The 21,475-nt window shown below is 40.1% G+C and overlaps 1 long non-coding RNA gene across 3 annotated transcripts in view; it reads right to left on the reverse strand.

Annotated features, from left to right (window-relative positions):
* The window catches only part of LOC309829296, a 436,099-nt gene that overhangs the window by 210,229 nt on the left and 204,395 nt on the right, over positions 1-21,475 (reverse strand). For all 3 annotated transcript variants that reach the window (XR_014297394.1, XR_014297395.1, XR_014297396.1), the window contains exon 3: positions 21,231-21,306. This is a non-coding gene — a long non-coding RNA (uncharacterized lncRNA). The remainder of the gene's footprint in view (positions 1-21,230; positions 21,307-21,475) is intronic.

The following is a 21,475-nucleotide window of genomic DNA, read 5'->3' on the forward strand; positions in this document are numbered from 1 at the left end:
TAAAAATGTTTTTAAAAAACAATTCCAGATAATAACTGCAGAAGAAATAATAGGATTAAAAATCACCACTTTTCAACTCTTAATGAAATGATGGATCTAAATAACATATATCAATGAATGCCAAAACTATTAGGTGAAATGTTGGTGCGGAACTTGAAGGAGAGACTATGTTGACAACATCTGAACTCACTAATCAATCAAAACATCATTAAAGATGGGACAATCAGACCTGAGGTACCTCATGATGTAATGCAATGGGAAGTACACCCATCGCCTATGAAATAGTGTTGCCTAGGAATGATGACTGAACCTGAATCTAATCAACCCTCTAGTTCTAACTATAAGGAATAGAGGAAGTCGTTTTGAAAAAATGCAAAATCCAAAAATTGGGACATTTTAAAGACAAATGACCCAGTTTCTCCAACAAATCAATAGTGTGAAAATAAAGCAGGGAGGAGAGCTGCTTTAGAATAGAAGGGCCTTAAGAGACATAACAGTCAAATACAATGGGTAGACCTTTTTTGATTCTGAGTTGAACAATCAAATGTAAAACAACATCTTTGAGAAAGAAGAAATTTAACATTAACTGAGAAATAGATGATACAAAATTATTATTTGTGTTCAGTATGATAATATTAGCTGGTGATGTTTTAAAAGATTCTAAGCAGTTAGAGATGCATACTAAAGTTTTTACAAGTGAAATAAAATGGTGTCAGAGGTTTGCTTTAAAATGCTTTAAAATGCCAGGGGGAAATGTGGGAAAGTTGGGTAAAATACATTGGCATAATGTTTATGAGTGTCAAAATACTGAAAACAAAATACCTGTGGAAAACTGGGTTCTTGAATTACAGTGTTGGAACTGATTGACTAATTTTTTTTACAAATTCAACATTGGGAGAACCAGTAAATTATTCTTACTTCTGGCAAGAGTTCATATTGAGTGGAATCAGCCAAACCACCAAATTTAAAAGTTTATGTTTATCCTGGCCTTTATTCTGAAAGAAGACAACTTGTCAGTTCCTAAAGATAATCTAAACTCTGAAACTTGTCCTTATCTGAAAATATGAACAAAGGAAGAATTCGATACACTGAAAACATTGCCCTCAGATAAGGTTAAATGATTTGGTAACTCAGAAGAGCATACCATCTAATCACCAGCAGTAACCTCTGAAGATTCTAAGCTTTCTGCTAATTGGAGCTGCAATAAAGCAACTGAGGCTGCTTCCTTACCAAGCCAGACACTCAGGTTTCTGTCAACAGCATGAAAAACTGAAGGAGAAAAAACTAGAACTACATGGTCACTCTTCCTATTATAATTATGTTAATTAAGAACAAAAGAGCTTTTAAAGAATTAAGGGGTTACTTATAATGTGACAATGATAATATATAAAGCGTTCCTACAAATCAATAAAACAATGAACACTCCAATAGAAAAATGGCAAAGGACACAAAATCAATTGAGAGAAATACAAATGGCCAATAAACACTTTTATTATTTACTTCATTACTTTTTTTTATCTTTATTGGCATATAATTGCTTTCCAATGTTGTGTTAGTTTCTGCTGTACAACAAAGTGCATCAGCTACACGCATATGTATGTCCCCATATCCTCTCTCCCTCTTGAACCTCCCTCCCCCCCTCCCTATCCCACCCCTCTAGGTCATCACAAAGCATTGAGCTGATCTCCCTGTGCTATGCAGCAGCTTCCCACTAGCCATCTATTTTACATTTGGTAGTGTTTATATGTCAAGGCTACTCTCTCACTTCATCTCAGCTTCCCCTCCCTTCCCCCATGTCCTCAAGGCCATTCTCTACATCTGCATCTTTATTCCTGCCCTGCCACTAGGTTCATCAGTACCATTTTTTAGAGTCCATATATGTGCATTAGCATACGGAATTTGTTTTTATCTTTCTGACTTACTTCACTCTGTATGACAGACTCTAGGTCCATCCATCTCATTACAAATAACTCAGGTTTGTTCCTTTTAATGGCTGAGTAATATTCCACTGTATATATGTGCCACATCTTCTTTATCCATTCATCTGTCAATGGACATTTAGGTTGCTTCCATGTCCACTCCCAAACTCATTCTAAAAGGCCACCATCACCCTGATACCAAAACCAGACAAAGATGTCACACACAAAAAAAAGAAAATTACAGGCTTGTATCACTGATAAACATAGATGCAAAAATCCTCAACAGAACACTGGCAAACAGAATCCAACAGCACATTAAAAAGATCATACACCATGATCAAGTGGGATTTATCCCAGGAATGCAAGGATTCTTCAATGTATGCAAATCAATCAATATGATACACCATATTAACAAATTGAAGGATAAAAACCATATGATAAAAGCGAGAGAGAGGCATGGACATATATACACTACCAAACGTAAGGTAGATAGCTAGTGGGAAACAGCCGCATAGCACAGGGAGATCAGCTCGGTGCTTTGTGACTGCCTGGAGGGGTGGGATAGGGAGGGTGAGAGGGAGGGAGACGCAAGAGGGAAGAGATACGGGAACATATGTATATGTATAGCTGATTCATTTTGTTGTAAAGCAGAAACTAACACACCACTGTAAAGCAATTATACTCCAATAAAGATGTTAAAAAAAAAACCATATGATACAATATTAGGAAAACTTTGGGGATATATTCAACAACTAGTAAATTTTAACATAGTCAGTATTTCAATACCATTTTTTTATCATGAAAAGTCTCATGTGATTGTGTAATAAAACACTGTGAAAGGCTAAAAAAATAAAAACCATATGATAACCTCAATTGATGCAGAAAAGGCCTTTGACAAAATTCACCACCCATTTATGATAAAAACTCTCCAGAAAGTGGGCATAGAGGGAACCTACCTCAAAATAATAAAAGCCATATATGACAAACCCACAGCCAACATCATTCTCAGTGGTGAAAAACTGAAAGCATTTCCTCTAAGACCAACAGACATTTTAAAAATCATTTTTAAACACTTAAATATCAACCTCAATAATAATCAACAAATGCAAATTAAGACAAGGAAATACCACTTTTGTCTATCATACTGGTGAATGTTTTCAATGATAAACAGTAGTGACTTTTTTTTTAGGAAGAAGTAATAAAACTTGGTTCAACACTTCTGTAGGTCAATTTGGCAACATGTATAAACATCATTATCTTTGAATGAACAATTCTACATCCTGGAATTAGTCCAAAGGATATAATTATGGACATGGACAAGGATTTAGGTAGAAGGAAGTCCATTCCAGTGATGTTTATAGTAGTAAAAATTGAAAATAACCTAGATATCCAATAATAGAAATAAATTAAATAAATTATGATACATACATGAAATAGACACCCATGCTGTCATTAGCTATGTTGTCATAAAGCTATCCAGATAAACATGGAAAGATTCATAAATTGGCTTATATAAGTATAAAAATGGGGCTATTAAAGGAGTATGGGTTATATGTGCATATGTAAATATATGCAAAACAGTTACCAAGAAAATGTACTCAAAATGGTAATCAATACTCTCTTTGACTAATGGGCTTGTAATTACTTTTATTATCATCTTTTTTATTAGTCAATAGTCTCTAAAAATTTTACTCTGAAAATATAAGGATAAGAACTATTTTTTAAGAGTAAAAAGAAAACTTTCTAAACACTAACTTCTACTACTCCAGCTGTGCTCAATTGTTCTTTCACTCAATCTGGGTTTATTGTACTCTATTTCCTCACTGGTGGAACATAAGAGGGAAGCCATAGCCCTGCCATTTCTACCTGCTGGCTCCACTGAGAGCCCTAGAGAAGAGACTTACTGGTAGCTGGCCTCTAAGTGTGGAAAGCCTTTATCACTCAAGTTACTATACTTAGTGTTTCATTTTACCTCACAACTATTCCAGCAGTACCAACACCTCTATCTTCACTCCCTGGCTAAAACTAAAACTCAAGCAACATGGAGCCCCTGTGCCCTTCTCTTCTATGTCAGTGGTCCCCTATCAGAAATATACTGACACCAAAAAGCTCATTCATCTAGCCTGACTTCCATTCCAATAAATGCTTAATCTACTGGTTACAATCTTTTCATCACCTCATGCTCCTATTTCCAGGGCAAATCTATATTACTTCTTAGCTGTATCCATTTGGGGCTCTCAAAGGCATAGTGCCTTTTTCTCTCCTTTGGTAAGTTAGTTTTAAATATCAGAGCTTAATTAACAATTTTTAAATACAGAAAATAATTGTTTTGTCCTATTTCCAAATTAAGACAAAATTTTAAACCTCTATCCTTATAATTTAAAAAAGCAATTAAGGTCACAGAAATCAGTTAAACTGAACATTGTACAAAGCAGATTAGAGAAATTTAATCCTTTTTTTTTTCTTTTCTTTCTTTTTTTTTTTTTTTTTTTTTTTGCAGTATGCAGGCCTCTCACTGCTGTGGCCTCTCCCATTGCAGAGCACAGGCTCCGGACGCACAGGCTCAGTGGCCATGGCTCACGGGCCCAGCCACTCCGCAGCACTTGGGATCGTCCCGGACCGGGGCACGAACCCGTGTCCCCTGCATCGGCAGGCGGACTCTCAACCACTGCGCCTTCTGAGATCTTATAATTTCAGGCAAATCACTCACATTTGCATAGTGTGAATGTAAAATTTCATATACTCATTCAACAAGTATTTGTTGAGTACCTACTAATGGCCAGGGACACTCCTTCCACTAAAGTCCTGGTGGCATGGACACTATTTGAGAAGCGAATGGATTAGTCAAGGACAAAGACATGTAAGTGAGCAATCCAAGCCAATGGATGAGTGTAATAATGGAATTGTGCTCAGGGTATCCTGTGCTGTGTCCCCCATAGGGACAACTAAAGAGCCACTCTTTATTCACTAAAGGAGAGTTTCTCAAATGCAGTGTTACTCCAGGTGCTAGCAGGTGATAAACAATAAAGTGTTTCCTAAACCCTGGAACAGACTAGGTTAAACTGAGTTCAACAGGTGTCTTTGCTGTATAATTTATCAGAGCTTTTAATATCTAATGTTCATCGTGAATTTCCAAGGATAAACTTCCAAGGATTTGCACTGTGCATCTCCAAGGATAAGCTTGCACTTCCCAAGCTTACTTGACCACAGAACCCTTTCTTCACAGATTGTCTTGATTGAGAGCTTTAGAGTTCACAAAGTGGTTTTCCATGATATATGATTTCATGTGCCTGAGACTGCAAGCTTCTTGTGAAGATGAACTGGAGACATCCATGAGATCACAAAATAGGAAAGTATCTTACCTATCTTTACATCTCCAGAGTCTAGCATAGCATTCAGCACAAAAAAAAGATACTCAATAAACAGTTGATATATTTGTGACTTACTACACCTTCCCAGCTGAGCCACCACAACCCAGAGAGAGTAGTTCAAGCATGTATTATCCACATTTTACAGAAGAAAAAATACAGCCCAGGGACATTAAGTGACTCAACCAAGATCACAGAGTGAGCTAGTGATACAACTAGGATTGGAAACCAGATCCAATCCCAAGTCCAGTGCCCCTTTTCTTATAATCTGAATTTTCTGGGTAGTCGTAATTTCAGATATTCTGCTTCACTTTTAAACAAGGCCAGGTAACACCCTGGTTTTTTGTTTGGGAAATAGCCTCCATAACCACAACTTTTTATGTTTTATAGACATAAAAAAGATAAACATCTACCTAATAAATATAAAAACATAAAATACAGTCATGATATAAGTGAAATCTACATGATATTGTATATGAGTGATTAAACAAGAAGGACCTTGAACTATAGTCCGATTATTCTGGGGGAGAAGGGCATTTACAATAATGGTAAAGTCCATTTTCAGTTCAGATTCTAGGTAGGAACAGCCACAGCCTGGCAAAGATGCCAGGAACCTCCTACAGAGACATCACTCAGAGAAAGAAGATGCTCTCCAGAGCTGGATGTAGGTCCCTCAGAGATACCACAGCACAAAACACTGTCAACCACTCCTCAGCTAACAAGCCTGGTGGCCCCCCAAGGCTGCATGTCAGGAAAGCATATAAACAAAGATGAGACCAAGATGGATCAACAAATTTTCTGTAGCAAGAGGTCCCCTGAGCAGCATGGGCTGCATGGGATGATAGAAGATAGCATCTTCTATCATCAGACCAGCCTTAGGACTGTTTGCTCAGCCACACAAGTTCAGGGTTATTGCTAGCCCTTTATGAGCAGGACAGAGGTAGCCATAAGAATGACCTCTGTTCTGGAGGCAGAGACACTCTGAGTCAGAACCTTGCCTCTGCTATGATACCTTGCCAAGTATAGAGTTTATCTCTATAACCCTTCATCTATAAAATAAGAATAATAATTTTAGCTTCCTCACAGGATGACTGTGGTTTACATGAGATAAAAGGACCAAGTGCTTACCAGAGGACCTAGAACACAGTGAGTGCTCAATATTTTATTATTAAAAGGTATTATTTTAATTAATAATTCTATTATCATAACACATCACACACATTAGGCTATGCAATCATTCCCATTATTGAATGTAGCTTAGTCATCCTTAGTTAGTCTTTTTGTCTTCTCCTGAAAGTTCCCAGTTCAAGACGCTTCCAGGAATCAACAGAGAAGTTAAAGTAAGGGGACCTTATCTATACCTTACAGTCATTGCTCAGGGACCCAGAATGGCTAAAAGCATGGAAGTAGCCTCCTTGTAGACTGCTGTCTCAATAAGGCTTTGTTCTGTGTGGGAATCCCAAATTATGAGTATGTACTTGTCCAAATGACCAAGTCCTCAAATAGATCAGAGACAGTATCGCTGAAATAAAGGGAACAGCCTCTCTCTGCTATTCCTCTCAGTCAAGATCATCTTGCTCTTCCAGCACAGTTACAAAAACCAATAAGAGTGGGTCATTTCTAGGGCTAGGATCACAACACAGGTTTTTTGGCTCACAAGGCATTGTTTTACATTGAACATAGTATTTCTTAATTTTAGTTTTCTTATCTGAATAGAAAGCCCTAAAATTTTTAAAAGAAGAATGAAGTTAACAGGTTGATAAGCATAGCCTTGATCAGTCACCACCTAATTCCTGCTGGGTCTCTTCAATCTAAGCTGTGTACTGACTAATAAGTACTCTCTCCTGTCACATGCAATGGCTTGCATGCATCACAGAGTTATTTGCAAGTTAATATATATTAAAATCACATATGCCCACACACATTACTTCTGTGTGTCAGGGGACCTCAAGAGATAATACATCCATCTTCATTTGTGACAGTGTATGCACCCATAGTTCATAAATGGTGATAAATGAATTGTCATGCCGTCCCAATGGTATAATACACTTATCCCCTATTCTTGCCATATTAATACATGTTCATTTCAGCACCAGTCAGATCTTTAAAATGAATGATCCAACATCTGCCTCCTATTGGTAACCTCAGAATGCTAATTTCACCTCTCAAAACCCAGTATAATTTGTTTGGTATGTAAATCAACAGCAGAAGAGAGGAACCAAAAAAGTAATAATAATAATTTCAACTCATCATGCCTCTCTGATATGCTAAGATAAATTGAGATGGAAAATGTTTACTTTTTTTATATTTCAGTAAATCCAGGAGGAGATTGCCCTCCGCAGCTGACCCACCCCCAGCTCATGGCCAGCCACAGTGGGGAGAATTGTTCGGGTTGATGAATGGGACTGTGAACTGTTTTTAAGCCAGTCCGATTGATGTGTTTATCACTTTAGCATCTGCCTGTATTAAGTGATTATTAATAATTGCCATCCTCACCTTACTTTATGCAGCCAACTTTCAATTTTTCAGAGGCTAACAGTAGTTTGTAACTTAACCCTGCCTATAGCTTTTTAAGGAGTATGAAATATCTTTCAGCCATTTCAGCCCTTCAGCACCTGCACTTAGTGATGGCTAACAAAAGGAGATACAACCTGAGGTGACCAAACCTTGAGACTGAAAGGGAACTTAGGGTCCATCACCTCTTCACCTCTCCCTGTCTCTTCTTCCCACTCGCTCAGCTTCCCTCCCTCACACCTTCCTTCTATCCCTCAAAGCTTTTCAGTTTGGCTGGTACTATGATATTTAGGACTACAGAAATAAGACAGATGGCTAAAATGAGGCGATGCATTAAGAGTGAATCTTGTTAACTAGTTTTCACTAAGAAAGATGACGCAGCACTAATTAGTTATTTTTCTGATCATGCACCCTATGGGTATAAAAAAAATTTAAAGCACACACCATATGTATAACTAAGTTCTATACATATAGGACTTTATATATTGTAGATTATTTAAACTTACACCAAAAGGAGATAAAATGGGAGTAGATATTCAATTTTTCTCTTTTTTACATGTTGGAAACAATAGACCCAGATAAGCCATGCCCTTTAATGAGCATTTCCCAGATCCCGAATGGTCCATTATACCTCTCTGGGTGGTGCCTCGTGAACAGACACTTGGACATACTCCTCTTGGTCAGGGTTCTGCAGACTCAGCATAGAGTTTGTTTAACCTCTTGCTTGCCTGAGGTTTGCATTCTGATACAATTATCTGTTTTGGTAAGTTTAGAAGTAAAACTTAGAAAACAAGAGTCAAACCTTCTGAAGTTATGTATGCTTTAAAAATGAATATTTTCTCAATCACTTCTCCATTTAGGACTAACAGGTGGCCCTGGGACGCGGCCAGGGCCAACTTGAGGCCTCAGTCAAAAGCAAACAAAGAACAGGTGAAGCTTCTCACTGGGGTGGTCTCAGGGGCAGCTGTCTGCACAACTCGCAGAGAAAAGAACGCTGGAGGGAAACACGGAACTGACAAAGTCGGTGATTTATAATCTCTCCCTCCCATAAAATGACTCTCGTTATTCTTGGGAGCTTAGACTCTGAAGCGAGCTGTAATGGGCCACTGGGCTAAAAATGAAGTGCAGATTTATTTCTATAATCACCAGCAGACAAACCCTTCCCTGGGAAATCACTAAATTGGCTTCTAAAGTGCTGGGATACCTTTAGAATGCTTGAGATTTATCTTTGGGATTGAGTGCTTGTGTTGCTCTGGGAAATTCTAACTATTTGAGTTGTAGATGCCCGATCAGTGTGCTGGGGAAGTTGGAAAGACAACAGAGAAGTGAGCTCTGCTTCCCTTTCACGCTCTGTTCTGAGAAAATTCTTATGCCTAAGAGATGGTAAGTAAATAACAATTACAAACACATCAAATACTGAGCCAAGAGACTACCTGATACAGCTTCTGTCCAGGAAACCAAATAAGTTCAGCCTCAATGTAAATTTAAATTCCTGAAATTGAACTTGACTCATGGTAAGGCATGAAGTTGACTCATGGCTCTTGGCTGAAGGTGCCGTACTTCCCTTGTTATTCAAAAAGTCACTGGATCTAGAAAATATTCAGGTATAATTGTATAGCTGTGAATCTCAAGAGTTACGGTAAAAGATACATACAAAAAAGTAAAACAAAAAAACAAATAAATAAGAACCACAAGATCCTTAGTGTAATTCTAGCTCACAGCTCATTTATAACACTGCCCTTACTCTGGCACACAGGTGATCAAGCAGCCACTGCAATTCTCACCAGTGCCTCTTGGCAGAGGTCTTAACTCATAACAAATTCATTTATTGCCTACGTGCATGTAGACATCCTTTTCCTGACTTCTTTCTGCCTCATCCTTAAGAATCTTACCAACTCTTTTTTTTTTTTTGCGGTACACGGGCCTCTCACTGCTGTGGCCTCTCCCGTTGCGGAGTACAGGCTCCGGACACGCAGGCTCAGCAGCCATGGCTCACGGGCCCAGCCGCTCCGCGGCATGCGGGATCTTCCCGGACCAGGGCACGAACCCGTGTCCCCTGCATCGGCAGGCAGACTCTCAACCACTGCGCCACCAGGGAAGCCCTTACCAACTCTTAATTGTGTACAATGGCAAAAGTACTTCAAGCAGTTTCTGAAAGTGAAAACTACGAATCTCCATTTGTGGAATTACCATGATATTCAGACCATAATCAAAAAATGCAGAGAATTTTAGAGCTGGAAAGGTTCTGAAGGAGCATTTACACCCATCTTTATGGACAAAAACACTGAAGCCCAGTGAGAATAAGTAAGTTGTCCAAGGTCACCCAAGCAGTCAGTGGCAGAGCTGGGAGTAAAATCTGGTTCATCTAGCTCGGCCATGATGCCTCCTTAAAATACTTTAAAGAATTATAGACCCAGAAGAATGACAAGAGAAGAAAGATATTTCTTTGCTCTGAATGCGTCAAATGTCTGAGCAGGTCAGACACTGTTTCCAACATCTAGAGCTTTAGCCCATAATGGGATAGACTGCCAATATTTGCTGGAAAATGGCTTCTTCTCTCACTGGCCAATTAATTTTTTTAATGATTTATGGGTGATTCTCAAAGAAAATGCTTTTCCTGTGAGAAGAATTAATATGCTGAACTTAAAATATTTGCACTAATTACTAAAGGTCAAAGTGAGACTGCAAAGACATTAATCAGAGGGCCCAAGGGAATGGGAATACATTGAACAAATAATGTGAAACTCTGATCAAAATATTGAGGAAGGTGCACTTTTTTGCTTATGCAATTACAAACTGGAGCGAGGACATTCTCCCTTAAATCTAGACCACGAGGTTCATGATGACTTGCAAGTAATGACCATAGTATCAAAACCTCTCATGGCTCTGAATGCCCTTAAGAGAAACTTCAAAGTCAGTTATTAACATGGAGATAAGGCTCTTCCTAATCTGATCTCACCCTGCTCATCTCTTTCCACCGTTTTCTTCTATCCATCCACACTTGCCTTCTTTCAGTTCCTCAGACTCACCATGACTCTAGAACTGCCCATTTGTTGTTTCTTCTGCCTAGAACACGTCCTCCTCTGACTATCCCACCCACTCCCTTACATCTGAATAAATCCTACTCATCCTTTTGGTCTCATTAGGTGTCAGGCTCTATGTAGAAAGGTTGCATCACTCTCCCCAGTTCTTCACTTTTTACTGTATTCACAAAATTTGTCCTGTGACTTTTCAGTTTCTCCCACTAACGGATAAGAGAATATTTTCCCACTCATTAAATTTGAGTTCAGCTTTATGACTTTATTTGACCAAGAGATTGAGGCAGAAGTAAGTGTGCCAGTTCTGATCATAATGCTTTAAGAGGTCTCATATGTTTCCGCTTGCCTACTTTGATTCTGCTGTAGCATGAGAAGAACATACTTGGACTAGCCTACTTATCCCAGGAGGAGGATGAGGGATATATAGAGCAGAGCCACCAAGGAAAACTTCATCAACAAAGCCCAGACCAGGTCAGCTGTTCCCCAGGTGACCCACGGACATATGACCAAGTCCAAAAATAGATCTGCAGAGCTGTTTAGCCTAGGTAGCCAACCTGAAGATACCTGAGAAATGACAAATGATTGCTATTTTAAGTCACTAAATTTGGGGGTGGTTTGTTATACAGCAATAGTATTTTTTCCACCATAGCAGTTATCAAACGTTATTACAGTCCTTGGGTTCATTTCCTCTCTCTTGAGGATTGTACATTCCAATACAATTGAAACTATGCCCATCTTGTTCAACACATTATTTCAAGTTTTAGTACAGTCTACTGGTACACAATAGATACCCATTAAATAAGTGGTTGTAGAATGAATTCTTTATCATTGCAAAACAGTTTCTCTTCCATTATTCTGTCTCTCTCTAGCCCCGACAGCAAACTGCCCACCTATACTTTTTGAGGTCCTCCCAAAGTAGGTACAGTATTTAACCTGACAACCATCCTGCAAAATAAATTATGCTTATTTGACCATGTGCTAGACAGAATGATTGTGAATACAAGGCCCTATCTTGCTCGTCTATTATTGTTTATCTCGTGGTCTTATAGTCAGTACTAAACAGATGGATGAACATTAACAAATAAAACATATTCTTACATTTGGCACCACATTTCTATGTTCCTCCAAATTTCTTCAACCTGTATAAATTAGATTCAAAGTCAGTCTTTGAATACATGCAAACCTGTTAGGAATTAAGACCCTGTTCTTCTGTAAATGGTTATTGGAAACCTGAATACAGTGGTGAAAACTGCACTTAAAATAGTCATCAAAGAGCCCATCTCATGCACCTGTTTCCACATGGTGCTTTGGAAAAGGGGGAGAGACGCAGAGAATTTTACAATCTTTTGTTAATCCCTTGTGCCTTTGTACCACATCCCAACTCTCCACTTGCGCTGAAGGTTCATAATTGTAAAGGTTTGGCATTGTCAACGGCTCAGCTACCATGAACTAAGAGAAAATGGAGATATTCATTTAGCCCATTTTTTAAACTTATTTTTTAATTACTGTGGTAACAATGTTAAGGTACTTAATATCGTTGAACTGTACATTCATTTAGCCCAACTTTGCTGCCATATGGTCCCAAAGTCCTTAATCTCGGGGACCCGTAGGACAAAAGAAACTGAGAGGCACACTCTTATGTTTGAGAGGCACACTACTGGTCTCCATCACTGGAGAACTACACCTTCTTCTCACCTATAGTCTTTACTCTGTGATCTGCCCCCCATAGGAGAGGGGAATGAGGGAAAAGTACCCTTCATGTTAGAACGTTCCAGTCTCTTGCCACAGTCACCAGCGCCAGGCGTGAGCTGAAGAAGAAAATCACTAACAGAGCATCCCATGAGCCGGCTTTCTTATTAAAAGATCAATATACCCTTAGCATCTTTTGAAAGGGACGGCCTCATTTTCTGAAAAGTAGGGCTGCAAAAAACATAATATCTTCTTGGAACATATCCGTAAACGGAAGCCTAAAGGGGAGTGGAAATTCCATCTCCTGGGTAAATAGCAGCCCCTCTTGAACTCACGGTTCTTTTAATACATGACCAATGAGATTACAAAGATGTTCTACAGGGAACAAACCTGTCCCACATGTTCAGTGCACACCAGCTAGGGGACGGTCCAGTGTTCTCAGCTATCTTCTGCACCGGCAGAGCATGGAGAAGGGACTCTGATTTTGTAGTTCTGGGCCTGGCACCTCCATTTTGAACAAGCCCCCTAGTTGGTCAGATGTAGGTGGTCTATAGACAATGTTTTAGAAATGTCTCCATCTCTTTCATGAAACCAAAACAAACTGGATGCAAAAGGAATCTTTCACCTTCCCCAGGCACCCGTGAATCTTATGTGGAACCTAGGAGCAATAATAACATCTATGTCATAGTGTGAGGATTAGACTAGATAATGCATGTAAGGATTCAGAAATTTGCCTGGCCTCTTGAAGGTTCTTCACAAATGCCAGTTATTATTATGATGCAGTCTTTTATGCATGGTTGATTCCTGAAGTACAAACAAGCCTCCAACTTTTCCAACCCTATGTGTGAGAAGGTTAAAAAAAAAAGGACTTAAAGTAAGATCTATTTTCCCCTCCCTCCTTTGTCTTGTGAATTCCTGCTTTATAAAGATAATTCTTAAATAATGCCCTTTCTGTGTTCTTGCCTCACCCAGAGCTAGATTCCTCTTCGAGGCTACCTGAGCAGTCATGCTTTCCTCTCTCACACCACTTGTTACTTGGTACTGGAATACTGTGCTGACTAATCTGCCTCCTCACTGGATTTTAACTAGCTTCAGAACAGGGTCCATTATTCCTCTAAATAAGTACTCTGGGTATTGATCTGCACCACCCAATTGCCCAGTACAGTGCCTGGGCCCCATAGGTGCTCAGTAAAACTTTAGGGAACAGAGAAGAAACAGAAAGGCACACTTAGACTAAAAGAGTGGACATGATGACAGGTATGGCATCCCAAAGCAAGCAGGCAAGTTGAGAAGTCCAAGCAGGAGAGCCACAGTCTGTGTCCAGAACCTAAAGAAGGGCACAAACCAATGTAGGATCTTGGCATATAGGTGGTAGGGCATAGTGGTTAAGGCTGCAGGCTCTGGAGCCAGGAGCCTACCTGAGCTTGGATCTAGGTTCCATCCCTTACCAGCTGTGTGACCTTTGACAAGTTAGTCACAGATGAGCCTCAGTTCCCTCATTTGCAAAATGGGAATAATAACACTGATACCCTCCTAAGATTCATGTGAGGATTAAATGAAATAATAATAGGAACTATGTGCCTAGCACATAGTTAAGTGTTTAACAAATGTTAACGGCTGCCACTGCTGCTGTTGTTGTTACATAATAAATAATGGTTGAAATTATAGGCTTTGTAGTCAGACTTGAATAGAAATCCATGTTCTAGCTCCTATTAGTTTCTGTGACCTTAAGCAAGTTAGTTAAATTTTGTAAACCTGTTTCCTCATCTATAATGAGGCAATAATAGCTGTGTCAGGAAAATAATAAATAAAAAATAGCACCATGATGCCTGGCACTTATTAAGTTTTCCATAAAGGATCATTAAGGCAGGAATTCCCACACAGAACTCAAACCGAGGCAGGAACAGAGTGGAATCCAGACAGAATTGGAGCAGTGTCGTGGAATCAGGCCAAGGGAAATGGTGTCATAGGCCTATTGAAAGAGGCCTGGTTGCCTTCTACCTGCTTAATGCATGTGGACAAGGACCTAGGTGACTGTCATAGCCCAAAGTGAGGCCGGACTTTGGGGATGTGACATCCTCCCCCACACCCCAGGCTGGGCATCTTTTGCACTCCTGCAGCTTATTGTTTTCCTCTGTCTTATCCTCAACTTAGAAGTATTTATGTGGGTATCAACACCACGACTCATCTCCCTTGGTGCCCCTACGGGCACACTGAAGGAACCCAGTAACATTCACTGAGTTGGCACTAACAATCCAACAGCCTCGATAGGTGGCTGGTTGCTCTGAAAGTGTCTCAGCTCCAACACTTGGGGTCTACTGCCCTCAGTGTATTTCTTAACCTCTATCCTCACCTGTATTTTTTTTTTTTTTTGCTTTAAGACTTGGAATTATCTTGTGCCAACTACAAAGTAAACTGGTTTAAATCCTCAACCTTAGGTTGTATAAAATTTCTGAGTCCACAACCCTAAGAGAAAGGTCAAACTGCCTTCCATCCCCTTCCTATCTCCACTCCCTGCTCCCCAACAAAAGGTTCTACAAAATCTCACTGGCAGTAAATCAACTACTAAAAACAACGATTTCTAAAAGTAAAGTTTTGTAATCAATTTTCCCAAAGAAGAGGGGAAAAAAGCAAACACGGTGTTTTTTAATCATATATACATACACACCAAGAAAACTTAGTTCTTAATCTTAGTGAAGTTGATCTCTGTGTGTTTCAGAAACTCAATTTGCAGCCTGGGAAAGTAATATTTATTTGAAGGAGCTTATTGCCAAAAGTGAATCATAAATCTGCAGGCTTTTGAGACTTCAAGGCAGAGAGAACAGAGGCAATTATTAGTCTGAATGTTCCACTGACAATATGAAATCTTTGTCTTTCAAAGCATTTGTTTAAGTAGGAAAAAGTTTGCCTAGCCTGGAGAACGTTCTATTGTGGGAAATGAAACTTCTGAAAGCTCCAAAGCTTATTTATATATTTGCTAGGCTTCTCTCTGCCAACTTTCTCCTCTCCCAGAGCGTCCGTTAATGCTAAGAAAAGCCTCCGAAAAGCACACATTATAAGCAGAGAAAATCTTAATGAATGTAATATATTTGGCAAATCTGTTTTATCTACCAAGGAAATTTCCTTCCTCTCTTCATCACTCATCTCTTTTTTGTTTGTTTGTTTTTTAATGTTTTTCTCCTTGATTCATCTTAGGCAGTTTATTTTTCTCTCCTTCCAAAAATGAAAAATAAAAATAGAAACCCGAACAATCTCTTGACTTCCATTCTCTTGTCATTTTCCATTTCTTCCCACTTACTCGATTTCCTTCCTTTTGGGAAACTAGGAGAAGGCTGGAGGTGGCAGGGGTAGTGCAGGGAACCTTAAGAGCCCTTTGCTAACTTCCCTTCTCTAGCTCAACCAGAGAAGTAGCCATTGCAAAACCCAACTATGAAAGCGTGGACTATACACTTTATAGGTCATCCTTGGCCAGTGTGCATGCCAAGCTCACCTCCCGCTGCCGCTCAGCATGCTGCTTCCCTCAGCTCGTGTGTGCTCAAGAATTGCTAAGCCATCTTAACACAGACCTGAACAGCCCCACCTAAGCTGTCAGCTATAGAAAGTGGTTTTTTCCATCATACAAGGCATTCCAAATCCAAAAGATTAGGAGTTACCTGGATAATTTCCTCCTAACACTAATGAGGTTAAAGTTGAATGCATTTGTATATCTTTGTACATAATTTGATTCTCCTTCCTACTGAATCTGTGCTACCTGAGACCACACCTATGACCTGAGATTCCCTTAAAACTTTGCTAATCAGAGCATGGTGCCTGGGCCAGAGGCATCAGCATCACCCGGGAGCTTCTTAGAAATGTAGCATTTCAAGCCGTTATCCCCTGACCTACCGAACAGGAAACTTCATGGCTCGCCTGCACATCAAGGTTTGAGAAGCTCTGTTAACCCAGTGCATACAAGGCACCTGGGGTTTGGCTTGGAGAAGTGAGAGGGCTGCTGCTTCTGCTGTGCCACACCCTCTACAGGGCAGTTCGTAGCGTCTCCAGATCCCCCACCCCTTCTCCATCTCTAATTGTCTTCACCGCTCCATCCGCTGGCTGCACTGGGCTGCTAGGGCCTTGGTCTCCGTTAATTGCAGGTACTGCTGGTGCATGGGCCGGCCACACTCTTCCCTCCTTGCCAGGTCTGCCCGTACCTGTGTGAGCTGTTATCGCAGAGACCGATGACATGACATTTACAGTTCCTTTCCCAGAAAGAAGCATAAGACATTTCATGAAAGCTGCACATAATCCTCCTCAATCCACTGTAGAATGGGGAGGGGGGATGCATTTTAAAATAATCCCATTTGATTCATCCCACCTACATGGTATTCTCTCCCCTTCTTGAGTAGAAGGAAAGCAAATAACTAAAGACGCACTGCCCCTGGGGGAGGTGTGCTCGTGTGTGTGTGTGTGTGAGCGTGCATGGAATATTTTTAAGTTTTAAAAAGGAGTCTGGTTTGTACAACTTCAGATTCTTCATAGGACTTCTGACTCTCTGACAATAGGCATTTGTCTAAGTATTCCACTCCCCACTCTGCAAACCCTGGCTGCCTACTGGAAGCCCATAACCCCAAGTCCCCACATTCCCATGCGTGCCCGGGCTGGAGACCACATGTGATGAGCTTTGTCACAGCTTCACACTGAAGACACAACCCCAAACCACATCATTAGGCTTGCAGCAGATACTTTCCATGCTGGGGCAGTATAAACACTTCTCCAAACGCATACCCATGCATTTTAGTTCCTTGTTTTTTCTGGGCTTCTCATACTCCCAAGCAGCCTCTAGCATTAAGCCATTCACTTGGAATCATGAGTTCTTCCTTTCTTTCCTTTTAGGCAGACAAGAACGTGGGCAGGCAGCCTCTGGCTGATGCAAACGCAGTGAACTTCTCCCAGACATCAAGGGTTCCAGCCAGTTTGTTGTGGTTTTGTTCTTCTGAATAACCTGTCAAGCTCATCTGCTTGACACTCAACATCTCAGCCCTGTGAGGAGAGCAGGGTCTGGAAGCTTCCAAAGAGATCACATCTCCTGTCAGATCACTGTTGGGCATAACACCTCTTCCCAGCGGTATTTGTGAGAGATGTCAGAGTGTGTGCTTCCTGACATGTAGCATTAGGCCTAGGGTTTTTAAAATACCTTCAAGAGCAAAAAGAAAGAGTTGCATCCTCCTTCTACTTTAACATGGCTGCAGACATTGTTTCATGTTAGCCTCCTAGCAGTGCAAGAGTAAGGGAGATAGAAACAGGTAGCTAAGGAAGAGGACTGGACCTCTCATAGGGGTGCCCACCATGTGTTGTTCATGGACTGGAGCATCTGGTCCTCTGAAAGTGTCTGGGCAGCTCTGTAAGAACACAGCAGGGCCCCCCCCTGAACTCCTCACTGAGCTATACAACATTTGCAAACTCTAGGACCCCTGCTTCTCTTAGGAAGTCCCCACCTATGACCAGATTGAGAGAAGAGTCTTCTCTCCTAGCCAGGGAATGAAACACAGCCTCTCAGAAATGAAATTTTTAATCTAAGATTCCATTTACATTAAACCCAGTTAACTCAGCTGCAACAGAGACCACAGGGATGTGTTTTTGAACAAGGAGGAATGCCCTTGTTTTAACTGAGTTCCAGCAGGGATTCATAACTTAGAGTGGGGCTTAGTATGTGCCTTTTCTGTGAGTCTTGGGGGTTTGGAAAAAATCCAATCTGAATATTTTAAAATCCTTAGAAGGATCTGGTTGGTAACAAGGAGTGACTTGCTTTCCACAGATTAACTCAAATGGAAAATAAGATTAGTCTAAATGACTCCCATGCATATTTCTAGAAGAGTCCCAAAATGGAATGTCCTTCTCTCACAATGCATTTTGTAACACCATTCTTTAAATCTACTCAAGAAAGGAACAAAATGTAAGAATGGCCCTCATTTTAGTCCTTGGTCCTAATTCTGCCCATTTTTAGAAGCTATAAGATTGAGTGGCATAAAATCCCTTAGGTTATCACTGTTTCCATACTGTGCAACAAATACTTGGTGTCCCTATTGAGTGCTTGGGAGCACCGTGGAGGATACCAAAGTGTAAAACTCAGTTTACTGCACAAGGTTGTAAACCACATAAAGCAAGGATGGCCTTTTCTCATCTAGAAGTCAGCCTTAGCCTGGAATCTCAGTCAAAGAAATATACTCAAAAATAACCAAGAAGAAATTTCTATCTATATGGAAATCTATTAAAAATTCTCCAAAGAGATCCCTCTCACAACACACAGCAAAACTGACTGAAACCAGCTTTTCTGTCACTTTTTATCTACATAAATATATTATTTGTGCATGCATCTGTATGCATTGCACCTGCCCCCAGAAACTCTCTTCTCCAAAATCTCTCAAACTCCCACAAGATTTCTTCTGTCTCCCTTCCCTGTGTCTGTAGGTAATACTTTTCTCTTGTCAGTAGATCTCTGATATTTCCAGTATAAACCTGGCTGGCCTCTCCCACCTTCTTCCACAATCAGTAAGTGACTGGCCCAGGAGCCCACCTGGTAAGACACAAGGAAGGGGAAGCAGGAGGAGGTGGAAACTGCTTCTCCTCAGCAAACTGAGGAGGGGAAAGGCTATGAACGTTTAAATAATATTCATTTCCCTATCAGGAGGGAACTGTTTAACAAATATTAATTGAATACTTATTTTATGGGCTACACACAACCCAGTATGAACTTATTGATAAAACAGACCTGGTCCCTGCCCTCAAGGAGTTTATTGTCTACAGGGGGAAGCAATTCTCAGTAACTGAATAATTACTATTATGATAAGTCCTGCAGCCACCAGCAGGGTACAGCTCTAATCCGGATGTCCCTTAAGATGTAAGTTAAAGCAGTCAGATCCCATTCCATATCCAGTGATTAAGTCCAGAGCCCTCTTCAAGATGCCTGCAAAATTCCCAAGGAGCGGAAGATGGGGGAATGAGGTACATTTTCCTACCCCTGCTGAATTCTCTCTCATTTCCTGCCTCTGCTGAATTCTTGTTCTCTGCTCTGTGCCTGGAGGTCAGTCCTTCATCTCCCTGATTCCCCACTCAAGCAACAAGGGAACAAAGCCTGTGATGTGTAGCAAAACTTTCGCTGAAGTTTTCTAGGTCACTGCCAAAGAGTTACATTCCTGCATGACACAGCAAGTAACTTAAAACTACATATTAGTCATCTCATCTTATAAGTCCCTTTGGCCACCATGACACAGGGGATTTCACACTGGGCTCCCTACTCCAGTTAGCACGCAGTCGTTTACCATCTTGCTGCTGCTGTGAGTATGCACGCACACACACACACACACACACACACACGCACACACAATTATCCAAGTAATTCCAAATTCTTTCACTTTGTTATACACAGAAATTCAGTTCTCTCCAACCCTTATATCCAAACTCAGCTCTAGACCCAAACTTTAGTTACTCAGAGGAGCAAAAGAGTTGGCTGTATGTTAAAAGCAAAAAGAACCACAAATTTATAGTCTTTTCTCTAATAAGAACTAGCCTCCTTTATTAAGTGACAAAAAGAATTATGCCAACACTGAGAGATATAAAAATTGTCCGTTTCTGTGTAATGAGATTAGACCAAATACTCTCTAAGACCCACTAGACTATAAGTTCCAAAAGAACATGGACAGTGTCTGTCTTATTCTCTTCTGTATGTAGTATCTAGTGATCTCAACAAATGTTTTGAATAATTTACTAATATCCTGTTCAGTACTAACATTCTGTAATTCTTTAAGATCTGCAATTCTTTTATCTATTTTTATTTTTTAATCATACTTGTCTCACATATGGAAGAAGTGTGGAACAAAAGCTTTAGCCAAAAGAATTAAAGCATTAAATCTATATACTTATTATTATATCAGTTAGGATTACTTCGGCTATGAATAACTGAAAAACCAACTCAAAGTGGCTTAAATGATAAAGAAATTATTATTTCACAGAATAAAAAGTTCAAGGATGAGGTCGTCCCAGGGCTAATCAATTTTCCAACTTGGCAACATTATCGATATCCAGGTTCTTTACAACTTTCTACTCTGCCATCCTCAGTGAGGTCCTTCAGAACATCTTCTCATAACTGCAGAATAGCTGGAGCCACATGAAACATCACACTCCACACAACAAAGCCCTTCTCTGGGCCCTTCATCAGGAACAAAGGTAACCTTCCCAGAAGCCACTCCATAGACTTTAGCTCACATTTCACTAGCCAAAACAACATTACCTGCTCAGTCCTAAACCAATGCAAGGGAAATGGAATAGCCACTACTGCCTAAGACTAACCTGGATTCAGCTCTTGGAGTTGGGACACCAGAGTCCCAAAAGAACCCAAAGTCCCTGAAGAACATGGTCACTCCTTGCCTGAACATAAGTGGAGTTCTCTTAGCAAGGATAAAGGAAGGAGTGTCTACTGGGTAGTCAACCAACAGTATATGCCATATATACTATCATTTAAAAAATGTCATTCTGAATGCAATGAGAATAATTTTGACTGGGAAACTAATTCCAAATGAAAGGAATGTTTTGAAGATTGGGTCACTGATTAACCCAAAATTGTCAATATTGATGTATTAATCTCTTTTTCCACAAACCTTTCATTGTATTTTGTGTCCAAAGTTATTGGGAGTATTAGAGATAAAAATTGTCCATGTCTTCCTTACCTGGATTATTTAGGATTCTTATTTTAATTGGAACTTTTCAGAAGGATGTTCTGATGCCATTCCTGATGCCATGACACTGAAACAAACAGAAACCACATGCAATAGGTTACACCAAACTCTAGGAAGCTGTTATTTATTTCAAATACAATACAACCCACCCTCTTAGAAATATTCATTATCTTGCAGAAATTTCTCTCCTGGATACCAAGCTAGAACACACAAGAGCTAGTCATTAATGCTAGGGA

Source organism: Grampus griseus (assembly GCF_964374135.1).
Source record: "Grampus griseus genome assembly, chromosome: 11".
NCBI lineage: Eukaryota > Metazoa > Chordata > Mammalia > Artiodactyla > Delphinidae > Grampus > Grampus griseus.